We start from the raw sequence: 11479 nt of genomic DNA, 5'->3' as shown, positions 1-11479 counted from the left end.
TCATAATTCATGTGGTTTTTAATATGTCGTACTAAATGATACACACGCAATAAACCTTATCTGGTCTCTGAAGCCTGTCACTAATTATGATCCTGGCTGATCTGCCCTAGGCCTCAGCACCTATTCTGTGCCTGTTTCCCATAATCCTCAATTCTCTGATCTTTAAAAAAAAATTATCTAGCCCCTCTTTATATATCTCCAATAATTAGCCTCCACAATATTCTGAAAATTCCAGTTATGTCACCCGTTATAAGAAATTTTATGAAGTGGCGTTGATTACTCTCAAATATACAAGGAAGCCTGTAATTCATCATCTTTCTGCAATTCAATAACTTTCATTTCCTCATGTAGAGCACACTTGGATATTTGAGTAAGTTACCAGCTTCTGCCCAGAATGATCTGAAATCGAAGAAATTCAAGTTTGTAATGACATTGGAGCTCTTTACACGGAAGGTGCATACAAGGTGTTCCATTCTCAGGTTGTTGCAAATGTGTCATGACTGACTTAAAATAAAAAAAAACTTTTTTATTACATTCCTCACTGAACCGGAGTAGGGCTATTGTTCCCTAAACATTCTTGAATCTCCTTGTTCATGATTTCCAGGCTTGACTATCTTACCCTGGTTAACATAGCTCTAATTTCTACATTCAACAGTAACATCTCAAATGGATAACAATAAATGATGATTTTATACCTCATCCAAAGTCAGTCTAGTACATTGCAGTTGCCTCCAGTTCATGAAAACAAAATATAAATGAGGTTCTCCTTAAGTTGCAGTATATAGAGCATAATTATAAATATTTTGTTGACAGTAGCAATGATCTTTCTAAATGAAAATATGCCCCATTTTCAGTTGCCACCACTACATACGAGCTTTGTGCCATTGATGATGTCTCTCCATATGTACAATGAATTAAATTACACCAAAACTGGATTTCAATTGGCAGTTTAGCTGAATTTTTGCAATTTAAGCAAGTTACAGCAAAATTTCAATCATGTGGTCCTGAAAAACAGCCATACAATTTCTTGGCAAATTTGTTTTGGGCAACCTGTATTAAAATCATGCACTTCTGATAAATTATTTGAAGAACAAAATTCCTTCTACTTTACCTGTACAATGCATTAGATTAAACAGAGCACTGCATGTTTTACTAAGGCAGCAATCTTCTATCCTGACTAAGAGTGACAAATAAAAACATTTAGAAAAATGTTGCACTATGAACTCCTGTCCTCTAAGAATTGCCAGAGACTACCAAACAAATTGAATCCAGTGCTAAGTGAAAAAAAGACTTTCATCCCGTCTGTCTAGACAGTCTAAAACTCAAGGTACTCAGATGAAAGGCCAGTTTACAATCTGTTGAAGCAATCATGTTGCTTTTAAAAGAAAGTAGGACAGGCAAAGGAAAGGAGAAAGGAAAACCTTTAAGACAGTTATACATTAAAGAAATTTACAAAGGCAAGGAGAAAGGAAAACAAAAGACAGTTATACTGCATATTAAAGGCTTTAGTAAATATTTGAAACATGTCTGACCTAATTAAGTTTAATTTAGAGATCAAAGTTTTTAAAAAATGTTTTGGCAGACCGTTTTTACTCCATTTGACTCGGTGGCAAAAAGATTTTATTTTTTGATATCTTACAATTATAATTTGAAACTGCACAAAACATTTCAATACTCAACAATCAGACGGTTTACAGAAAGAAACAAATTTAACTTCTTAAATGAAGGTTAACTTTGTTTTCTTCTATCATTTTGTAAGTAGGACCTGTAACCAAAGGTAGGAGCTTTGGAAAATCATTAAGCTTTGAAAACTAGAGATGGATTGAGTAGTTAGAGGTCAAACAGACTTCACACAGATTAATGCAATCTGCTGTATTATAATTGGAAAAATTGAAATGTTCCCACAATTTAGAAAACAAAATGAGGGATAGCTGGGAAAAAACAACAATAAAAGCTCTGCAAAGGAATTGAAAGCACGTAAAAGCACAGGGATTTATTTTTAGGGATATGGAATTTAATAGCACTATGCTGTTTAGAACCTGGTCATGCATCATTCAACTATATAGTTTTAAGTCTCTATATTTTAAAAAGAACAAACAGCTCTGGAACAAAATACAAAACTGATTTGGAATGAAAGATTATAGATAAGAGCTGAAGTGTGAAATTAGAACTATAATAGAAATGTAAATTAGAGCAAAGATGAAAAGATTAACATGTCCAATTATATGGTTTACTGATTAGAAGGGAAATAACAAAAGGAAACAATATTGTTTAAAAAAGAATCTAGTTGTGTTGCCTCCCTGGTGCCAGGATATGTGGCTAAGAGACTGGTGCAGGAGGCAGGGTTTCAAGTTCTTGGATCATTGGGGTCTATTTTGGGGAGGTATGACCTATACAAAAAGGATGTGATACACCTGAACTCAAAGGATACCAATATCCTGATGGGGATGTTTAATACAGCTATTAGGGAGGGTTTAAACTAAGATGGCAGTGGGTGCTCGGGTCGAGAAAGAGGAAAATAGAAAAAAGTCAGATACTGTGCAGCAAAGATGGCAAAAAGGACAGGCAGGTGAAAAGACAGGATAATTTGTTGTGCAATAGAAATACAGCAAAATCGGTAAGATATTGGTCTAGGTGTACTGTACTTAAATTCACATAGCATTAGAATTAAAGTAGATGACCTTGTTGTACAGCTACAGATTAAAGATATGACATTGTGGCCATCACCGAGACATAGCTTAATGACAGATTTGATTAGAACCTGAATGCCCAAGGGTATATAGTGTTTAAGAAAGATAGGCAGCTAGGTAGAGGGGTGGTGTGACCCTGATGATAAGTAATGATATTAAATTACTAGAAAGAAGGGACTTAGGTTCAGAAGATGTAGAATCCTTATGGTTTGAGTTAAGAAATGGCAAGCGTAAAAGCACCATAAATAGCAGTTATATAAACAGCAGAGGTGGACTACAAGTTACAGCTGGAAATAGAAAAAGCATGTCAGAAGGAAAATGTCAAAATAATTATGGGGGATTTTAACATGAAAGGAGATTGGGTAAGTCAGCAAAGTAATGGATCTCAGGAGAGTGAGATTGTAGAATGGCTACAGGATGGCTTTTTGGAGCAGCTTGTCAATAAGCCCACCTGGGGATTGGCAGTTTTGGATTGGGTGCTATGTTATGAACCTGAGATGATTAGGGAACTAAAGGTAATGGAACCCTTTGGAAGTAGTGATTATAATATGATCGAGTTCAGTTCCAAATTTGTAAAGAACAAGCTGATATCAATTCTGTCAATACTTCAATGGAACAAAGGAAATTACAGTGGTATGAGAGAGGAACTGGCCCAAGTTGATTGGATGATATTTCAACAAGAAATAAGGAAAGTGCAGGATAGATATATTCCAAGAAAAAAGAAAATTATTAATGGAAAAATGGCATAAATGTGGCTGACAAGAGAGGTTAAGGCTAAACTAAAAGTGATATGGAGGGCATCAAGGAAGGAAAAATTAGTGGGAAACCAGAAGACTGGAAAACTTTTTTTAAAACTTGCAGAAACTAAGAAAGTCATTAGGAAATTAAAAAATGAATTATGAAAGGAAGTTGGCAAATAACATACAAAAGGGTACTAAGAGTTTTTTTTAAAATATGAGGGCATGGTTAGATACAGGACTGGTTGAAAATGATGCTGGAGAAATTATAATGGGAGATGGCAGAGAACTAAATGAGTATTGCAGTCTTCACTGTAGAAGACATTAGCAATAGGTCTCAGGGAATAGAAGTACAGTCAAGATTACAAGAAAGTGCTTGGTAAACTAAATGGACTACAGATAGATAAGTCTCCTGGATGAGGTGCACCCACGGGTTCTGAAGGAGGTGGCTTTAAAGATTGTGGGAGCATTGGAAATGAATTTGCAGGAATCAATAAGGCATGGTTCCAGAGGACTGGAAGGTCACAAATTTAGTTCCACTGTTTAAGAAAGCAAGGAAGCAGACAAAAGAAAATTACAGGCCTATTAGTCTGACTGGTAGTTGGAAAGTTATTGGAGTCATGAGGTTATGAAATACCTTGAGGTGGCATCCAAAGGCCTTTGATAAGGTTTCGCATGGGTTTGGCTTGGCTTCGCGGACGAAGATTTATGGAGGGGTATGTCCACGTCTGCTGCAGGCTCTTTGGTGACTGACAAGTCCGATGTGGGACAGGCAGGCAAGGTTTCGCATAAGAGGATGCTAAATGAGTGCCCATGGAATTATAGGAAGATACTAGATTGGGTGGAGCATTTGTAAAAGTTAAATCCTTGTATTTTTGATTCTTAGTTAATTTTGTGCCTCTGCTTAAGATAACTATTGTTTGTAGTGTTACCATAGTGACTATGATGTAATATGTCATATCTGCCCACCAACGGCTTGTTCATTATTCTCCAAGATGTGAAGGAAGCCTGAGCATGAGAAATTTTTCTTTGAATTTGTACCTCTTTAAAAGCTGTTTATATCTCTATATATCCTCTGTATCGCTATCATAGTTAATACTTTATTCATCGTTATGAAAGTCTTGTTGCGAAGCTATACAAAATGTTTATCTGTTCTATCAATGAATTAATACTACATAAAGTAATAGCCACAGGGTTTGATCTGTTGGATTAAAGAGATCTGAATTTGGGATATCACAGCTCACTCTTTGGAAGATGATACTCTAAAATTAGGAAATATTAGAATAAGGAAAGTGTCGTCTATAGCATTGGCTGATAGGGCAGGAATAAAGGGATACTGCTCTGGTTGGTTGCCAGTTACTAGTGGTATTCTGCAGGGGTCAATATTGGGGCCACTGCTTTTTACAATGTATATTTAAGATTTAGATTATGGATTAAATGTTTTTTTGGCTAAGATATGAGGATGACACCAAGGGTGGAGGAGCAGGAAGTGTTGAAGAATCCAAAAGGTTGCAGAGATTTGGACAGTTTAGAAAAGTGGGCAAAGAAATGGCAAATGAGATGCAATGCTGAGAAATGCATGGTTATACATTTTGGAAGAAATAAAGACAGAATATTATTTAGATGGGGGGGGGATTCAAAATTCAGAAGTGCATAGTGACTTGGGGGTCCCCGTGCAGGATACCCGAAAGATTAACCACCAGGTTGGATCAGCAGTAAAAAAAAAAGCGAATGCAATGTTGGCATTCATTTCACGAGGAATAGTGTATAAGAGTAAGGAGGTGTTGATGAGGTTCTATGGTGCACCGGTGAGACCTCATTTGGAGTACTGTGTGCAGTTTTAGGCCCCTTATCTTAGAAGGGATGTAATGATGGAAAGTTTAGAGATTTACAAGAATGATTCCTGGAATGCAAGGGGTAACATAGGAAGAGTATTTATTGGCTCTTGGACTGTATTCATTGGAGTGTAGAAGAGTGAAGGGGATCTCACAGAAACATTTCGATTACTGAAAGGATTAGACAGAGTATATGTGAATAATTTGTTTCCCTTGGTGGGTGAGTCCTGGACAAGAGGGCACAGTCTTACAATTAGAGGGTACCCATTTAAAACAGATGAGTATTTCCTTTAGCCAGAGGGTCATGGATTTGTGGAATTCATTACCACATATAGCTCTGTAGGCCCGATCATTGGAGAAGATTAAGGAAGAGATTGATAGGTATTTAATTAGTCAAGTATCAAAGGATATGGAGAAAAGGCCAGAAATTGGAATGAGATACAAGAATGGTTTAACTCATGGAGGGCAAAGAAGCCTTAATTCGCCGAATTGCCTACTTTTGTTCCTTTATCTTGTGATAGTTGTGAGGAGAAATATATTACAAGATCAAAAAGGAGGGCAAAAAATAAACTGCTCGAGGAACTCAGCAGGTTAGGCACCATTGACAGCAAATTTCACTCAAGTGCAAATGACTAGGAGTTATGATGGAGCATTTAATTTACTCTAAATCTAATTGGAATGCATCCAATCTAAAAGATGTAGAAAGCAGAGTTATTTTTGCATTTTCGAGAACTTTAGTCAGTACAGTGTATCCTCATTTTATAGTAGTTTAAGGATTCAAATTTTCCCTCAAGGAAGAATGACTGCCAAAAAAAATGAGCACAGAATAAAAATACTTTTATAGAATTTATGTGTTAAAAATAACTACAGTATATTTGTGTATAAGATGACCTTCAGATAAGGTAGGCCCCCAATTTCAGCCTGAATTTCATGGTTTTATCATATAATTGGGTATATAAGACAGCCCCTCAAAAATACACGTGTTGACTGAGCTTTTGGACGTGGCCAGGTGGGTGTTATCTTGGAGCCTCCAGCAAAATGAAGAAAGTATGAAGCAACTTTTTAAGTTAAAAGTCATTTTAGTGGCCAAGGAATCTACCAACTGTGCTGCTTCAAGGACATTTATCATAACTGAAAAGATGGTAAGAGAGTGGAGAAAGAATGAAGATGTTTTAAGAAAAATACCAAACAAATATTGTTTGATGAGAAAAGGAACTATTTGTTGGCCAGAGTTAGAAAATCACATTGCAGAATGGGTACTTGAACAGAGGCAAGATTGCTGCCACAAGAAATAAAATCAGAGCATATGTAGGGTCAAACCCAGAACACTGTAGAGATTTTACAGTAGGCTGGTGCAGCCGTTTCATGAACATGAAAAATCTGGTAATACAACAAAAAAAAATTGCTCAGAAACTACCAAAAGATCTTGATCATAAAATTATCAGTCTTCACCAGTTCATTATACATCAGTGGCAGAAACACCAGTTTCCATTGTCAAATATTGGAAACATAGATGAACCCACCCCCACCATGAATTTTGACGTGATTGGCAATAAAATGGTGTGAAAACTATGCAAGCCAGAAATACAGGCCATGAATGGACCAGATCAATGGTACGAAGTTAAAACCCATTGTCATTTTCAAGTGCAAAATTAAATCTAAAATAAAATTCCCAGTAGGTGTTTTTGTACATTTTCATGAAAAACAATGGATGGATGGAAGTGGTGTAAAACTATAGACAGACAATGTGTGGAACAGGTGCCAAAGAAAGTATACACAAGGAACAGAGTTTTCGCAGCCATTTAACTGATAACACTAAAAATGGATTAGCACTAAATAATAGTACGATTGCTGTTAAACCAGGTGGTTTGACTTCTCAATTGCAACCACAAGGTGTCTGCTTGAACAAGTCATTTAAAGATCATGTGTGTGAAGAATGGAATAATTGGATGACGAATGCTGAAAAATCCTTCATAAAAGAAAGGGTAATGTGTGGTGCATCACTTGTGATCAAAGCATGGGATAAAGTGAAAGTAAAGACTGTAATAAAAATTTTCAAACAGTGCAGTATCTCTAGTGCAATGAATAGTATGGAGGGTGATTTATTGTGGGGCACTGACGACGAAATGGTAGCCAACTCATCCGATTCAGACTGGGACCCGTATTATGATAGTGTGAACAATGAGACACCAGATATGCTTGCCAAGTTCTTTGCCTCAGACGATGATAGTGATTTTGAAGGATTCTAGATTTTTTTTTAATTAAGAAAAAAACTTTTTAATATACTGGTGGCTTAAAAATTTATTGTAGGGTGGGGTCTGTAAACTTTTATTGTACATGCCTTAATATTTTAACTTCTATTTATGTAAATCTGCTCCATGGTCTTGGAGAAACGCTATCTAATCTTTTCTGTGCAATGCATGGTATGAATGACAAATAAAAGTGACTTGACTTGAGTGGGTTGTGGAACTAATCAAATGATATTTTCAGTTGAATTTTAAGGTCATGTTTTTGTATCTGGCCTATAAGACCCTCGTTTTTTAGGTGCTTCAAGGGTCATTCTATTTGCCAAAATATATGGTACATACAATAAAAACAACAGATTTGTTATTTTCTTTGTCAAGGGTTCATATTATGGGGAGAGAGAAAAAAAATCATACTTTGGACAATTTCCTTGGGAATACAAATGTACTGTATTTAATAGTTAATACAATATTGGGTTTAATCTTTGAGAATTAAGCTGGGCTAGTGGTCAATGCAACAATTAGAGAAGTTCTTATGCAATAGCTACATTTGGAAAAGAGAAGAGTACTAAATTGGTAGAAGGCCAATTTTATAATACTGAAAATGATTCAGTAAAAGCAGACTGGATACAGCAATTTGAGGTTAAATTATTTTCAGAGCCAAGAGAAACATTAGAAATTAAATACCAGATTAAAGATATATGCTTTCCCACAAAGATGGGACAATCAGATCTAGTTTCCTTGTTGTCAAGATGCAAGAGTAGAAGGTGAACATGCAAGTTTACACCAGGCTCCATGCACCTCATAGGGCAAGAGTGAAATTGAAAGGGAAACAATGAAGAGAGGACATGAAAAAATTACAGTAAGCAAAATTAAGAAACTTCAAAGTTGTACATAGAAAGCAAAAGGATAACCATGGAAAAATGGTGTATGGAGATGGAGGACATGAGAAGGATCTCAATGAATATTCTGAGACAGTCTTCTCTGAAGAAAGCAGCAATGTTGATGTTAAAGTTATGGCAAACAAATGTGAAGTACTGAATAGCATTATCAAAATAATGAGGAATTAAAGTATTCAACATTTGATGAATGGATAAATGACCAGTTCCAGCTAGTAACTAATTGCATTCTATAAACAGAAATTTTCAGTCTTATTTGGCAAAAAAAATGATGAAATGGGATTGCAGAAGTGTTAATATTTTAAGGATAAATGAGTTAGAGGCTAGGTAGCATGACTTAATTGGTGAACAAAGTTTGTAGCATGGTTATTAGCACAATGCTGTTACAGCACCTGTGAGCTGGGTTTGAATAGGAGTTTGTATGTTCTCCCCATGTTTGCATGGGTTTCCTCCGCATGAGACAGATTTTTCTCACCCTTCAAAAAAAAATGTATGGGAGTTGCAGGTAGGTTGTGGTATTTGAATATCATAGATTCATAGCCCAGAAGGGCCTGTTCCTGTGCTGTATGCCTAAAATTAAGAAAATTAGAATTCAGCTATTTCTTCCAGGAAAATTCTTCCAAGACAAAAAAAAATCAATTGCAAACCTCTGAACCTACTTGATCTTCCAACTATTCATAAATTTCAATGATAATCTGAGCTGAATGGGACTGATGACTATAATAAAGATGGATTGGTAGAGTTTTTACTTCTCAAATATACTTGAACACGCTTTACATACCAACCTCAAATAATGATCCCTGAAAGAATGAATAAATTTAAAAAAAAATGGATTGTCTAAAGAGAAAAATTAGAACTGTATATTGAATATGCCCTTTGCAAAAGTACTTTTAATCTTGACAAAGCCCATGTTATCTGGTAAAATGACAAGATTTGTACAAAATTACTTCTGAGAATAACGTATCAAAATCTGTTTATCCTTCATCATATGGCACTTCTAAAATTACACAGGATCTTGGTGATTTCACACTTTCATCTTTGTGAGCAGTATCTGTGAAAGGATGCATTTCTCACACAATGAATGCAACAAATATTCACCAGATTGATTTGTGTGATGATGATCCTCCCATCAGGTTAGGTTAACTTTGCCTGTATTCAATGAGTTGAGAATAATTAAAGCACAATGGCACAATTGGCGTAGCGGTTAGTGCAACGCCTTTGCAGCACCAGCAATTAGGACTGGGGTTCAAACCCAGGCTGTCTGTAAGGAATTTGTACATTCTCCTCATGTCTGCATTGGTTTTCCTTGGGGGGGGGGCGGGGGGCGCTCTGGATTCCTCCCACCATTCAAAACATACCAGGGGTGTAGGTTAATTAGGTGGCATGGACATGTGAGCCAAAATGGCCCATCATCGTGCTATATGTCTAAATTTAAAAATGCAAAATTCTAACAGGGATTGACAGATTGGATGCTGGCAAGATATTTTCCTTGGCTAAGGAGTCTAGAATGTGGGGGGGAGGGGTGTGGTCACGACCTCAGGACACAGGGATAAGACATTTAGGTGGAAGATGAGGAGAAGTAATTTCATTCAGAAGTAGCGCACCTGTGGAATGTGAGAGCAGAAATATGGTATTGAGACAGAATATCATCAAGAGGCCTGAATGTCTACTCCCATTCTTGTTTCTTCATTTATATTATGGAAATTGGCCTCCATCAATGTTATTGCTTAAGTTTTTACCATATGCTTTTAATTGGTTGCTGCCATAACTGGAACTTTACTGAATGCAGAGGAGTCCCATTCAGCTCAGTATCTTATTGAGATTTATCAATTTGGGAGCATTTTGCAAATTTGTTTGGAATTCCAGGTTGGTTGATTTGCCTCACGTAGCACTTGGAATAAAAATGGGAGAATCATTTAAGACAAAAACTTTGATAGGACATCTTAAGACAAACTAAAGTCAGGGTACATTTGTTGAATCTAAATTGCTAATTTTACCCTTTGTTCGAATATTCTTTTGACAGTGTGTACATCCTCAAGATATGCTACAAGTTTTAATGAAATATTTCATCAAGTAGTCTCTGGTATTCAATATTAAACATATTTAGTACAAAAAACCTGAAGGGTTTCACATTCTTGATTGTCACAGTGGTGATTGGAAATAATTTGGCAGCTTAAAGCACTGCTCAAGGCATTATATTCAATTAAATGCAGACTGGAGAGAGCAAGTCCAAATTTTTTAAAAAATGTTCTGGAAACTTCAACATTACTCACAATCTAAAGATGCACATCAAATCATTTCATTAATGACTTTAGCTTGGAAACATTAAGGTTGGCTTTGGGGAAGAAAGTATTATTAAACTAACTTCCTTCACAAAATGTCAAGATTCAGTTAAGATTGTCACAGATTTATATTATACATCAAACACAGCACTGCATGAATGCAAGGTTAATCAGCAGATTTTGTTGTGTCCAATCTAAACTATTTTCAGTCATTTCTTCATTTTCTGTTTTGTCTGCCAGATAATCTGGTGTCCCTGAAAAAAAAGATTTTACATTAAATGAACAATCATCAAAATTATATAAACCTTTATGCTCTTTCCTCGGCATGCAAAATTTGTTTGAGCTTTATTTCTGTTGGTGATGGATCAGAAGTAGTGCACTTAAAAAGAAACAAATCACATGCCTTTTATAGGAGCAAGAACTGAAACTCAACACCATATCTTGCAGTAGACTGCTAACTGTGGCCAACTTCAAAGCAGCTTTACATTATTTTTGTTCATAATTCATTCACAAGTGGGTACACTTGACAAGATATGCATTTCTTGTCCATTCCTTTTTGCTCTTAAGGTGCTGTTATTCACATGCCTTCAGATCTAATGGTCATAGTGTTTCCAGCAAATTCTAGTCCAGGTCTACCCCATTTTACGAATACTTGCTTTTACGAAAGAATTCGAACGAGTTTTCACTTTTACGAATATAGTGAATTTTTATTGTTGCTATTGAAGGCTAAGTCAAATGGTTACTTTAACAAAAGTTATTTTTAATTTTCTTTAAACATAAAAACAGGATCAAA

The 11479-nt window shown here is 35.9% G+C and overlaps 1 protein-coding gene across 16 annotated transcripts in view; it reads right to left on the bottom strand.

Annotated features, from left to right (window-relative positions):
• The window catches only part of LOC138761158 (protein-tyrosine sulfotransferase 2-like), an 80729-nt gene continuing 69250 nt past the window's right edge, over positions 1–11479 (bottom strand). For all 16 annotated transcript variants that reach the window (XM_069932865.1, XM_069932861.1, XM_069932864.1 and 13 more), the window contains one exon: positions 1–10940. The gene's annotated coding sequence lies outside the window, so the exon portion shown is untranslated. The remainder of the gene's footprint in view (positions 10941–11479) is intronic.

Source organism: Narcine bancroftii, chromosome 4 (genome assembly GCF_036971445.1).
Source record: "Narcine bancroftii isolate sNarBan1 chromosome 4, sNarBan1.hap1, whole genome shotgun sequence".
NCBI lineage: Eukaryota > Metazoa > Chordata > Chondrichthyes > Torpediniformes > Narcinidae > Narcine > Narcine bancroftii.
This window is presented reverse-complemented; position numbering and strand designations above follow the sequence as displayed.